The sequence below is a fragment of the Cryptomeria japonica genome, chromosome 8 (assembly GCF_030272615.1).
Source record: "Cryptomeria japonica chromosome 8, Sugi_1.0, whole genome shotgun sequence".
Taxonomy (NCBI): Eukaryota; Viridiplantae; Streptophyta; class Pinopsida; order Cupressales; family Cupressaceae; genus Cryptomeria; species Cryptomeria japonica.
The window spans coordinates 534,715,616-534,728,269 of record NC_081412.1 but is presented as its reverse complement, the minus strand read 5'-3'; positions in this window follow the sequence as shown (position 1 = coordinate 534,728,269).

The window sequence follows — 12,654 nt, the reverse complement described above, 5'->3', positions numbered from 1 at the left end:
ATGGACACTAATTCCACATTTGTCACAGGCTGACATAGATGTTATTGAGAGATGTGGGTTGTCCTCCTTATCAGACATGCCTCGATATATCATTAATCGAGGTTTATTGATAGCGTTGGCCAAGAGGTGGCACAGTGATACAAACACCTTTCACTTGGTGACGAGCGAGATGACAGTCACACCAGAGGACTGTTATCGGATTCTGTGGATTCCTGTGGTTGGGGCTCTATTTCCTTATGAGAAAATTGAGGAGGGTGGGACATAGGCTCTCCACCACATCTTCCAGGATGATGAGATTAGTGGTTATGAGATCTTGTGGCAGGAGTTTTTGGATTTAGGTTACGCTCCACTACCATCAGTATTAGCAGGTTTTATTGGTGGGTTCTTATGTCCCGACCGTAGGTCGAAGGGACTAGCCGTTGGATGGGGATTGGTGCTGGAGGACATGGTGACGCAGGGACGCAGGTTTGCATGGGGGTCCTGTATGTTGGCCCATCTATACAGAGAGCTTCACCGGGTGGTATATCTGGGATATACTAGTTTATCAGTCGGGCTAACATTGTTACAAGTGTGGGCCTGGGAGCATATACCAGTGTCAAGACCCCTTGCAGATAGGGATAGGCCAGTTGGTCGGGCTTATGTTTATGGGTATACAGGTGTAGTTGTCCAGCGTAACCTGGGCAAACTAGAGCACTGGCGGAGAGCACTGGATGATATCGATACGGTCATTTGGAGACCGTATATGGATTGTAAGGTGTGGGTAGAGGATGGGATAGAGATGCCCTATGTATATATGTCAAGGTACCTGATTGGGTAGACACCCTTTATTATTGAGTGTTTCTTGCACAATCATGTTTAGCGACAATATGGTAGACAAGAGGGGATGCTACAAGGAGCCTGTTTATATGCTCATCGGCTATAGGATGTGCTAGAGTGGGGACCTACCCTAGATAGCGTAGCAACTATTGAGGAGTATATATCGCTGGCAGGTCAGATCTGGGATTATGGGGTTGGGGTTGTTGATGTTGGGATGACGTAGGAGTTTTTCAGTTTACTTCGTGGCACATGCAATGGCACGTATATCTGATCCGGTAGAGCTGATGCTCACGTTTGATAATGATGAGGATGAGAAGCCACATAGGCGAGGGGGAGCTAGATGGAGAGATGAGGAGGAGGGAGAGGAGGTAGGAGAGGGAGGTGGATGCGGTGGAGGTGGAGGAGGTGGTGGTGGAGGAAGTAGAGGAGATGGAGGAGGGAGAGGAGGAGATATAGGGAGAGGTAGAGGGGGTGGAGGAGGAGGTCTCATTCTTGGTGTTGGTGGGGGTGGTAGGGTAGGTGCGGTGCTAGTTGTGGTGGGCGAGATAGAGGATGATAGGCGACTTGCCCAAAGGAGGAGATCTAATGTTCTACCTCCACCGACGCCTCAGACAAGGACAGGTGTGGGTGGGACCACGACATAGGTACCCGTTTAGATTAGGGTTCCCACCCATCGACATGATTCATAGATTAGAGCGCTACAGGTCTCGATGCAACAGCTGCAGGCACATGTGTTAGCGCAATAGTGGCAGATTACGTAGGTTATTGCCGAGTGGGATACAGAGATAAAGCGTCGGGGTCGAGCAGAGGCCCTTGCTGACAGGTTAGAGTGAGCCATGATTGGTGCCCCAGTTCGAGACACGCTGAGAGAGATACAGTACTCGCCCAAGGAGGCAGAGTATTATAGGCGTCTATACGAGGAGGTGGTCCCTCGAGACCACATAGCTCCTAGTTATGCTGCAATGGCGTCCAGTCAATCCAGCCGCAATCATACAAGGACGGAGATCAGAGGTGTTACGGGGCTTGCCCGACGTGATCCACCTGGTGGAGATCTAGGAGCGGGGACATCTACTGTCAGACCATCAACCTCAAGAGATAGTCATACCTAAGAGACCCGTCTCTATTGTATTTTGACAGACACGATATCCCCTGTACATAATGCTTAGATAATAATGCTCTTGATTTTTTTATTTTGATTATGATGTGAATGCATGATTCATGATGGAATGAGTGATAATGTGATTGTGTATTGCATTGATTACTTTGATTTATGAGATGTAATGTTATCTGAATGTTATGATTTGTGAGATGTATCTTGAAGATGAGATGTATGATAATGATAATGATAATGATAATGATAATGATGTGAGATGTATCTTGAAAATGAGATGTATGATAATGATAATGATGTGAGATGTATCTTGAAAATGAGATGTATGATAATGATAGTTATGCATGCATGATTAAGATGATATGCAATTAAAAATGATATGCAACTAAATGATCACTTTAATTCTGTCGTTATCATTCCCGTTAAGTCACTTGTTTGTGCTCTTTTTGTCATCATTGAGCTTTTGATATGTTGAAAGTTTAATACAAGCATCATGGTATAATTGAACCATAATGACCTGAGTAAAACTTACATGGATGTTTGATATTGCAAGGCGACACAAGTGTCGAGGTATAATTGAACCAAGATGACCTAAGTGTTGCTTGTGTAAAACAGACAAGAGTTAACCATTTGCATGTACAAAGTGGAAAATGTCTTCAATGATATGTTTCCAATCATGTCTCGAGACAAATTTGCACCATACGAATGATCGCCTCACAGATAGAAAACCCAAAAAAATGTCAGATTCCTTCGTCGCTTCTCTAGCTCAGTGCATCTTTGAGTAGCTCTGGAGATCTAATGATTCAAAAATCAAGATACAAATAGTCAAAAGTTCATGTCAAACTGTAAACAAATTATAATTCAGAAAAATCATCCATCGTGTGTGTGTTAAAGTTGTAGTTGGATAATGATCCTGTTTTCTAGCCTGATGAGCAGTTTTGACAATGGTTCCCTAGTATGTTGTGATCCTTGTTTGTTGTCTGAATGCTAAAGTGAGAGGAATGTTTCCCCCAGTCATAGATATTTGTTGACATGGATATATGTGTTGATCACCAAACCATGGTGGGATATGATATAAATAATTGTTTTTAGATAATCAAGGACAATGACTACGCTAAGTATGTCCGGGATAATGTTGCATGTACAAGTGTTTGGCGATGGTTATTAGTCGAGACTAGATGGATCGAATATATGAGTACTGATAGATAGAGAAGTTGTTCTCTCACAAATAGCACATGTTGCCAAGTTTTCACCACTTGTTTTATTGCACTTTTTGATTTGTTTTTGTTTTTTTTGTATTTTTCTGAATTTTTTATTTTTTGTGTCACAAGGTGCTTGTTTGCCAGGTTTTCACCATAGTGACGATTTTTTATACTTTTTTTTTTTTAATTTTTTTTTTTTGCTTGATCTGTGCATTGGACGACTCAAGTGTAGAACTTCTTCAGATGGGTGTTGTAAGTTGGCTCATCGAGCACGTCCCCTTCTAAATTTGACAACTGATATACTCATGATCTGTAGGCTGATATGATAACAAAGGGACCCAACCAGTTAGGTTCAAACTTCCCCTTCTTTTCTCGATCTTGTTGATTTTGAGGATTTTCCTTTAGGATGACATCACCGACTTTGAAATCCCTTGGGATGACTTTGTGATTATAGCTTATGCACATTCGTTGTTGATATGCCTTGAGATGATCATAGGCATGTAATTTTTCATCAAGAAGCTCTAGTTCATGCAATCTGTTTACTCGATATTCCTCATCTAGTATGAGGCCCTTCAAATATACTCAGAGAGATGGGATTTCGACCTCAAGAGGTAGAAATGCTTCTAAACCATACACCAATGAATATGGCATAGACCCTGTAGGTGTCTGGATGCTTTTTCTATAGGCCCAAAGTGTCGTATTGAGTTGTACATGTCAATCCTTGCCAGCATCATTTACTATTTTCTTGAGGATTTTCAGGATTGTTTTATTTGATGCATCTGCTTGACCATTCCCCTATGGGTAGTATGGTGTGGAGAAGTGACGTTGGATTTTGAATCATTCATATAGCTCTCGCACATCTTGATTCTTGAAAGGATGCCTATTGTCTGTGATAATGGAATTGGGAATGCCATATCTGCAAATGAGATAGTTGAGGATGAATGATGAGATCTATTTTCCAGTTACAGTGGTCATCGGGATTGCTTCAATCCACTTGGTGAAATACTTCGTTGCGCTGATAATGAACTTATGCCCATTTGAAGAAGAAGGATGAATTTTCCCTACGAAATCAAGTCCCCATTGACAGAAAAGCCAAGATGTGGTGAACGAATGCAACTCTTGTGCTGGTGCATGGATAAGGTTGTCATGAATTTGACATTTAGGACATTTCTTAGCAAATTGATAGGACTCTCTTTCCATTATCGGCCAGTAATATCCCATTCTCAAAATTTTCTTAGTGAGAGTAGGACCACTTTAATGCGTACCACAGATACCTTCATGAAGCTTGTGTAAGGCAGAGTCAGATTCATTATGATCGAGGCATCGAAGAAGAGTACCATCTAGACCTCGACGGTTAAGTGTGTCAGCGGTTAATGTATAGCGGGCGGCTTGCTGGATGAATCTGCATTTTTGGTTGCGAGATAGGTCAAGTGGGAGAGTATTGTTTTTGAGATAATCATAGATTGTCCTGTATAGAGGTGAATCTGAACCAGTTAGTGCATAGATGACTTAGGATGCGGAATTGTCATAGGCTGGGGGAAATAGTTGTTCTACCAGGAACTCGTAACGATTCTATTTATCTGGAATTTGTAGTAGTGAAGCAAAAGTGGCCATTGCATCGGCGGCTCTGTTGTCCAATCTTGGAATTATCTCAAAGGTGATGTGCACAAGGTATTGTTTGAAATCATCCACCATTCTCTTGTAAGGTATTAGCTTATCATCCTTTGTCTGATAGTCATTGTTGATCTGGTTGATAACTAATTGAGAATCCCCATAGACTCTCAATTCTGTGATTTTCCATTCCACAACCATTTTGATTCTTGTTACGAGAGCTTCATATTCAACAATGTTGTTGGTGCATGGAAACATCAGTATATAAGATCTTGGAATAGTGTGCCCCTCTAGAGTGACGAACAGGATGCCGACACTCGATCCATTTTGTGTATATAATCCATCAAAGTATAAGGTCCATTGCTTAGGCGTGACGGTGAGTACATCCACGTCTGGAAATTCCACCTGCAGTGGTTGTTGGTCTGGTAGTGGTGCTTCTGCCAGTTGATATGCAATTACCCATCCTTTGATAGCCCAACATTCTATGTACTAGATATCAAATTCACCCAGAATCATGACCATTTAGATAATCATCCTGTGAGAGCTGCCTTGCTGAGTAGATACTTGAGAGGATCGATTTTTGCTACCATCTTGATTGTGTGGGCTAGAATATATTGGCAAAAATTTTGAGAGGCAAACACCACTGTTAAGCAAGCATTCTCAATGAATTTATAATTTAGCTCATATCTGTTTAAAGTCCTGCTAATGTAATAAATAGCTTGTTCTTTGCCTATTGGATAATCTTGTGCTAGTAGTGCCCCCAATGATACTTCCATTGATATATAGAGAATGAGTGGCTTGCCTGCTATCGAAGGTACCAAAACTGGCGGATTCATCAGATATTGTTTGACTTGGTGAAAGGATTCCGCACACTTGTCTTCCCATCTGAAAGGTATATTCTTATGAAGAAGATGATTAAATGGGAGACATTTATCTACTAGTTGATCTATAAATCATCTGATGGATTGCAGCCATCCCTACAGAGATCTTAGTTGGCTAATGTTCGTGGGAGGTGGCATTTCCATGATAGCCTGTACCTTTGCTAGATCTACTTCGATGTCGTTTTCTGATACAATGTAGCCTAACAGTTTGCCGGATGTGACCCCGAAGACACACTTCTTAGGGTTTAGTCTGGCCTTGAATTGCTCCAATCATTGAATGATTTTATCTAGTATGCCCAGGTGTTCTGCTCAGGTGAATGACTTAGCCAGAAAATCATCCACATAGTCTGCCATGAAGTTATGCATCATATCATGGAAGATTGTTGTCATGGCTCTTTGATAATTTGCCCCAACATTTTTCAAGTCAAAATGCATGACGTTCCAACAAGACATTCCCCATGGATAGGTGAACGTAGTTTTATCTTAATATTTTGGGGCTATCCTGATTTGATTATAGCCAGAGAAGTCGTCCATTAATGATAACATTGTGTGGCCTGCTGCTAGATCCACAATTATGTCAATGCTTGGCAAAGGAAAGTCATCCTTCGGACATGCTATGTTGACATCTCTAAAATTTGTGCATATTCTGATGCTTTTGTCAGGTTTTGAAACTAGTATAATGTTTGAGATCCATTCAGCATAATCCATTGGTCGGATGAATCCGACATCTAATAACTTCTTAAGTTATGCTTTGACCAGTAATGCCACATGTGGATTCATTAATCTTAATTTTTGCTTGACCGGTTTAGCTCCTGGAGCGATGGATAAATGGTGCATGATTAGATTTGGATCTATTCTGGGCATGTCAGCATAAGACCAAGCAAAATTGATTTGCTTTTCTTTGAAGAATTTGATAAAATTTGGTTGTTCTTCTTCTATGAGTGATTCTACTAGATGTATGGTTGTTACTACTGCTTCAGTACTGATGTTTATTGATTGAGTTGGCTCAATCAATATTGGTGACCTTTCTTGATAATATTTAGGAAGAGTGTCAAGTCTCCCATCTTTAGGTGCCTTAAAAAGGTTTTCACCCTCAGATGCGTCCTTTATTTTTACTTCTTTGAGATCTAATACTACCATTAACTGGTTTTCACCATTAGATCCTTTGTTTATTTCATTTTTACGATTGAGAGACTTGGCATTCCCCTGATTGTAGATATCGTTATTTTGTTCACTGGTAGAGCACGTTGGGTTGACTGAACACAACTATTGGATAATGGATTCATTGTTTGGGAATATTGGTATATCACGATGTTCGGGTTCTTCCCAATCTATGAGATCAGGATATATGAGTGGTAAGGAGTCATCTGGTGGGTTAAGATCAACCATTGCAAGTGTCATGATGGAGTCATAGTTATATTTGTTTGGGATATTGGTGAGGTCTATGATATTTTCGAGGTCTTCGATGGTATGATCTTCGATGTTATCTCGTTCGTATTGTCATTGCTTGTTCTCACTAGCCTCGTAGATATGTCATGGTCTGAATTCAAGCGGTCAAGATTATGAGCCTCGTCTCTCCTGAGAAAGGGGTGTGTATGAATGGATGGTATCCACCCCAATGTCTTCAATAATATCAGAACAACTATCCCACTCATATTCATTGGAATCGGTTTCAGAATCATTGTCCCATGTTACCTTCCTGTATCTGACAGGTATGTTGTATGGGGAGAAAAGATCACTGATGATTGACAACAGTTTAGTAGCCTATTCTGATTTAGGGTCGGTGCTTGCTTGTACTCTTTGCATTTGTTTGTACATTGTTTCCCCTCTGTGAGTAGCAATTTCTTTAGGTGGTGGTTTCACCTTGGTTTGATCATGTTCTTGCACATGATGCACTTTCTTATAAAAAGCTTCCTCCCTTTGAATGGTCAGTTCTTCTTGTCGTTTCTCATTTTCTTGATGCTTTTGCTCTTTCCTTATTGTTTTTGTTGCTTAGTGTAGTGCTTCTTGCCATGAGTCTTCATTATATTTTTTCTTTGCTCTCCATTGAGGTTTTTTATGGTTATTTTTCTTTTGCATAGGCGACCGATGTTGTCCATACCCAAGTCATGTTTTGTCTCTTGCAAATTGTGAAGCAGGTTGTAGGGGTTCTATAATGCCTTCTTGGCACTTTCAAATAGGTCCTTTGCCATTGTATCCCATTTGTTGCATGATCCGTAACCCGTTTTCATTTTTTTTTTTGGTACGACCACTTCTATGGTAGCAACTTTGACTTCTTCTTCATCCCTGCATAGCCAACTAAGGATGTCTTTCTTTTCTGATTCATCGGTCAGTGTGCCCAGCTGGATAAATTTACCATCAAAATTGGTGATGGGTTGTGTTGCCTGATGTCTTGATGTAAAAGGTTGTCCATAAGGTTTTGGTGATGTTGGTAATTTAGATAGATATAAGGGTTCAAAAGAGTACTCCCCCACGCCTTGGTCCTTGATTTTCATCTTTTGCTTAAAGTCTATGGATAGAGACTTGAGTTCTTCTTGATGATGATTCAATGTTGAGGAAGCTTGGGCCTCCCCTGTTCTGTGGAACCAGGCTATCTTGAGCTGCCCCCATAGCATTGCAATGCTGAAAAGGGTTATTATCTGCAGATATTGAAATTTCTTGTCTATTGTAAGGGAACTTGATACATTGATGGTATGTGGAAGGCAGTGATTGCATTTCATGGATCCATTGACAACCCAATAGTATATTGTATGTCAAGTCTATGTCCAAGACTTGGCACATGGTGTCTTTTTATACAGGACCTACCTAAATGGGTAGTATTACAGTTCCTTTGAATGATCTCTCTTCATCATCATAGGCTTTGATGGTGATTTTATTTTTTGGATCAATAGACTGCTCAAAGAAGCCTAATGCATGGATAATCTTTAAAGTATAGATATTGAGACCAACTCCTCCATCTATTAACACTCTTTTTACTTGATGTTTATAGACTAAGACTTTGATATGGAGCGGGGTGTTATGCAGATGATTCAAGGAGACATCATCGTGTTTGAAAAAAGATATATTATGCAGCCCTGTCATATGGGCCACCATCGCTTGGAATCGATCAATATCCAGACCATTTGGAACGTTTGTTTCGATAAGTGCTTGTTCCAAGATATCCTTGTGTTTTTGCGAGAGTTTGAGTAACTCAAGTATAGATATCTGAGCGGGAGTTCTCCGTAGCTGATCAACCAAGTTATATTGAGTCTTGGGGAGAGTTGTTGATGTTGATGTGTTCCCTTTCAAGACATATTTTTGTGCTCTGGTTGTCACATTTATCGATGAATGTTCTTGTTTGACCTTGATTTTTATGATATTTACTTGATTGTCATATGTCGAGATGTGATTGATGGTGTTCTTGTGTAGGTGATTAATACGAGCTCCTTTGGTATTGTTTGATGTTGAATCTCCTCCCTTATTGTAAGTTGGAAGAGGATTTTTGAAGACTTCGTGGTCACCATTCATTTTGTGACCATCAACTGTTCAACCGCCCCTGTCAATCATGTCCTGAACTATGTTTTTCAGCCTCATGTAATCATTTGTGTTATGTCCTTTTTTTTTATGAAAAACACAATAATGTGAGTCATTCCACCAAGGTGGTTTGACCTGGGGTTCAAAGTTGCTTGTGGCTGGTAATGTGATGATCTTATTTGCCAAGAGTTTTCGAAACGCTAATTCTAAGGTTTGTTCTAATGGTGTGTATATGCGTCAATATGGGAAAGTATTGGTGTTGCCTCTCTAGTTTGTATTGTTTCCTTGGTTAGTGTTGTTTCCTTCATGATATTTGTTGGTGTTTTATGTTGAAGCTTCATGATTGGTATTTGGCGGATAAGTGTTCATTCCTTGATTAGCACTTTTTTATCATTATTGGATGGTGGGTTGCTTGATAAAGTCAATACTAGTTGTTTAGACTTCACATTGTTGGCATCAATTACCCCATCATTAACATTATTTTTGTTCCTTGTCCAAAATATAGATTTGTCTAAAGTGTTGTTATTGTTTTGATTGTTAAAAGTGTTAGTGTTTGACGAATTAACACCTTCCTTAAAGAACTTCAATGTTCCTTTCTAGATGCAAGCTTCTTCTACTTGGATACCATTTTATATCAATTTTGCAAAAGATGGTATACATTGGAGTTTGAGTTGATAACTCATCTCACTATTCATATTGTCGATTAATATTTCCATCTTTTCCTTTTCAGGCACGTCTCGGGGATATCTCGAAACCATGCGCCTCCACCGTTGTAGAAACACCATGAATATTTTATTGCTCTTTTGTTTTGTGTTACACACATCCAGCATGGTGATTGCTTGTTGAATGTTATAGGAGTATTATGTTATGAATTTGTTTACCAACTCATCAAATGCTTTGATGGGAGGTGTAAGTTTAGACAACCACTCCTTTGTTTGCCCTCCCAAACTTCTTGGGAACAGTCTCATTAAGTATGTGTCATCATGAGAAAACTCTAGGGTCATGGTACAAAATTCTCGAACGTGATCACGGGGATCACTTTTACCATCGTATTTGTCATACTTTGGTATATCTAAATTTGGGGGAAAAGGTACCATGTTCAATCTCCTATCAAAAGGATAAGGACAGATTTCGTCCAAGGAGTATCATATTGTACTTCCTTGTTACATGTCCTGCATTTGTCTTTGCAGTGTTTGGAGTTGTTGTGTAAGAGAAACCATTGGTGCATTTGTCCTTCAATAGAGATTTTCCTTTCGTTTATTAAGATTGTCCCGACTGTGGGCATGGTCTTGTTCGTGGGTGTTGTCTTGTTCATTGGTGCGATCTTGGTTGCGTATGTTTTATGGATCATGTGCCTCTTCTTCTCTTCGTTGTTCTTGATAGGCATAGTTTCTTGACCTTGTTTTTTAAATTCTCTCATCTATATTCCTTAAGTTTTTTGTATCGAAATCCTCAGGAATGTTGACTCCTTTGGTAGTTATCATGAGTAGATACTTTTCCTTATCTGCTTCTATAAGTCATTCTACAAGTTTTTGGAAATCTGCATTTTCTTGACATTCTTGGAGAAGTTCTTCGGTGATATTTGTTTCTCCCATATTTTCATACTCATCAAAAGGATTGGACAATCTATGACCCATACTCGATTCTGGTTGTGATTCCTTTTGTTTGTTTCTTTGAGATCAAGTGACAATGGGCATTAATATATCTCTACCATGATGAATTCTTCTTCTTCTATTGGGGTTCTTGGTAGAGTTGGTGGCTCAGGCCAAGCTTTGTTATAAGTGATAAGGAGCTTTGGAAACAAAGCAGGGTTAATCCTTCCTCCACTATTTAGGCATTGATTGAATGTCACTTTCTGAATTTAAGCCCTACTTCTCAAAGGCTCTTTGTCAAACTCGTTTGTTTTTCCTTGGATATACAATCGCATGTGACGCAAGAATGTGCGATGTGATGCAAAGATTTGACGATTGATATAGAGAAATTTATTCCTTTTAACAAGTGTCTTAGAACTAGGTTGTCTCTTCTTTGACTTAGTCTTTTGATGAAGACTTGTTCTTCTCAAAATACGAGGAGTGGTCATACACGAATGATCACAGGTTTGATGTTGATGTTGGATATGGATACTTCATTTAAAAACTCAAGTTTACTTTATCAAGTAGAGGTTTAGCTCGATTCACCTCCACGACAAAGTGTGTCAAATGATATGGATAAAATCTCCCGATATAGAAACTTGATTTGACAACCTGAGGACCCAACTTGGTATTGTTTTGATAGGATCCATTAGATGGGGGAACTTTGATCACCATCCTGATACTCCCTAATTTTGTTGGATGAAGTCTGCTCTCAAGCTAGTTAATGATTTGAAAACTCGTTATAGGAGTACTTTGTTGGATTTGGAATTTTCTCACTAATGATCTTTTTCAAAGTTTTGTTGTTGGATTTGCTAAAGGACCTGAAAGGGTATTTGAAACTATTGATAAACATTTCCCAAAGTGAATGGTTAGCTCTTTGTTTTTCACTAATATTGATCACGCGCTAAGACAGAGACTTGATGTGCTAAATAAAGTTCTCGAAGCACTACAAAATGTTCACTATATGCTATGTTGGCTCTCCTACACGCTATTTCATACTGTTTGATAATAACTTTGCTGGATAGGTTATGCGTTAATATGTCCTTATTACGTGCTATTGTTTGATACAAAAGCGCTATAAGATGTCTTGAATGCGCTAGGTTGATGCTTGAATGTGCTATAATGATGTTGATAAGTGCTACCTGAAATTTTACCAGTATGATACTGATTATGCGCCAAGTTGAGTGATGAAAGTGCTAATTTTTAGTGTGAATGCGCTACTGAATGCTTGAGATGCGCTAGGTTGTTGTTCATATGCGCTAATTGTCCTGATTTCTTTGTTTGATGCTTTTGCTATGATGTTGAAAAATAACACTTGTGATTTGATGGATGATTTTCTAAAAATGACTTGAAAACATGACATATAAAAGAGAGAACAATTTGTCTATGCTAAACAAGTAGTGCATGTTCTTTTGAGGATGTTTTCAAATCCCCGATGTTTTCACTGGTTTGGATTACAAAGAAGATGTATCAAGTAGACTCTTTATTCAAAGGTCATCAACAATATCATAACCCACTAGTCTCGATACTTTGTCAGCTCAAACAACCTTGTCACCCCTAGGGGATGCCCGTTTTTTGCCTTTTGCCATAAATTAATCCAAAGTGAATTGCTTCACAATTGAATAGTTATCTTGGGAGATATATGATGAGTGATCTTGGGGGTGGATTCTTCCCCATCCTTGCACTATGATATTTCCAATGTTTGGCGACTGACTTGGTTCAAAGTTTCTAATGCTAAGGTTCTTAATCAGACTTCCATTTGGTCTTCAGTGATAAACTCCCTCAGAAGGCTCCCCAACCTTTAGAACAAAGGCTTTACGTATCTTAAAGATACTAGGGGAAGACTTGTCATTCCTGTGAAGTGTGATACCTGCAGCTGCAACACAAAC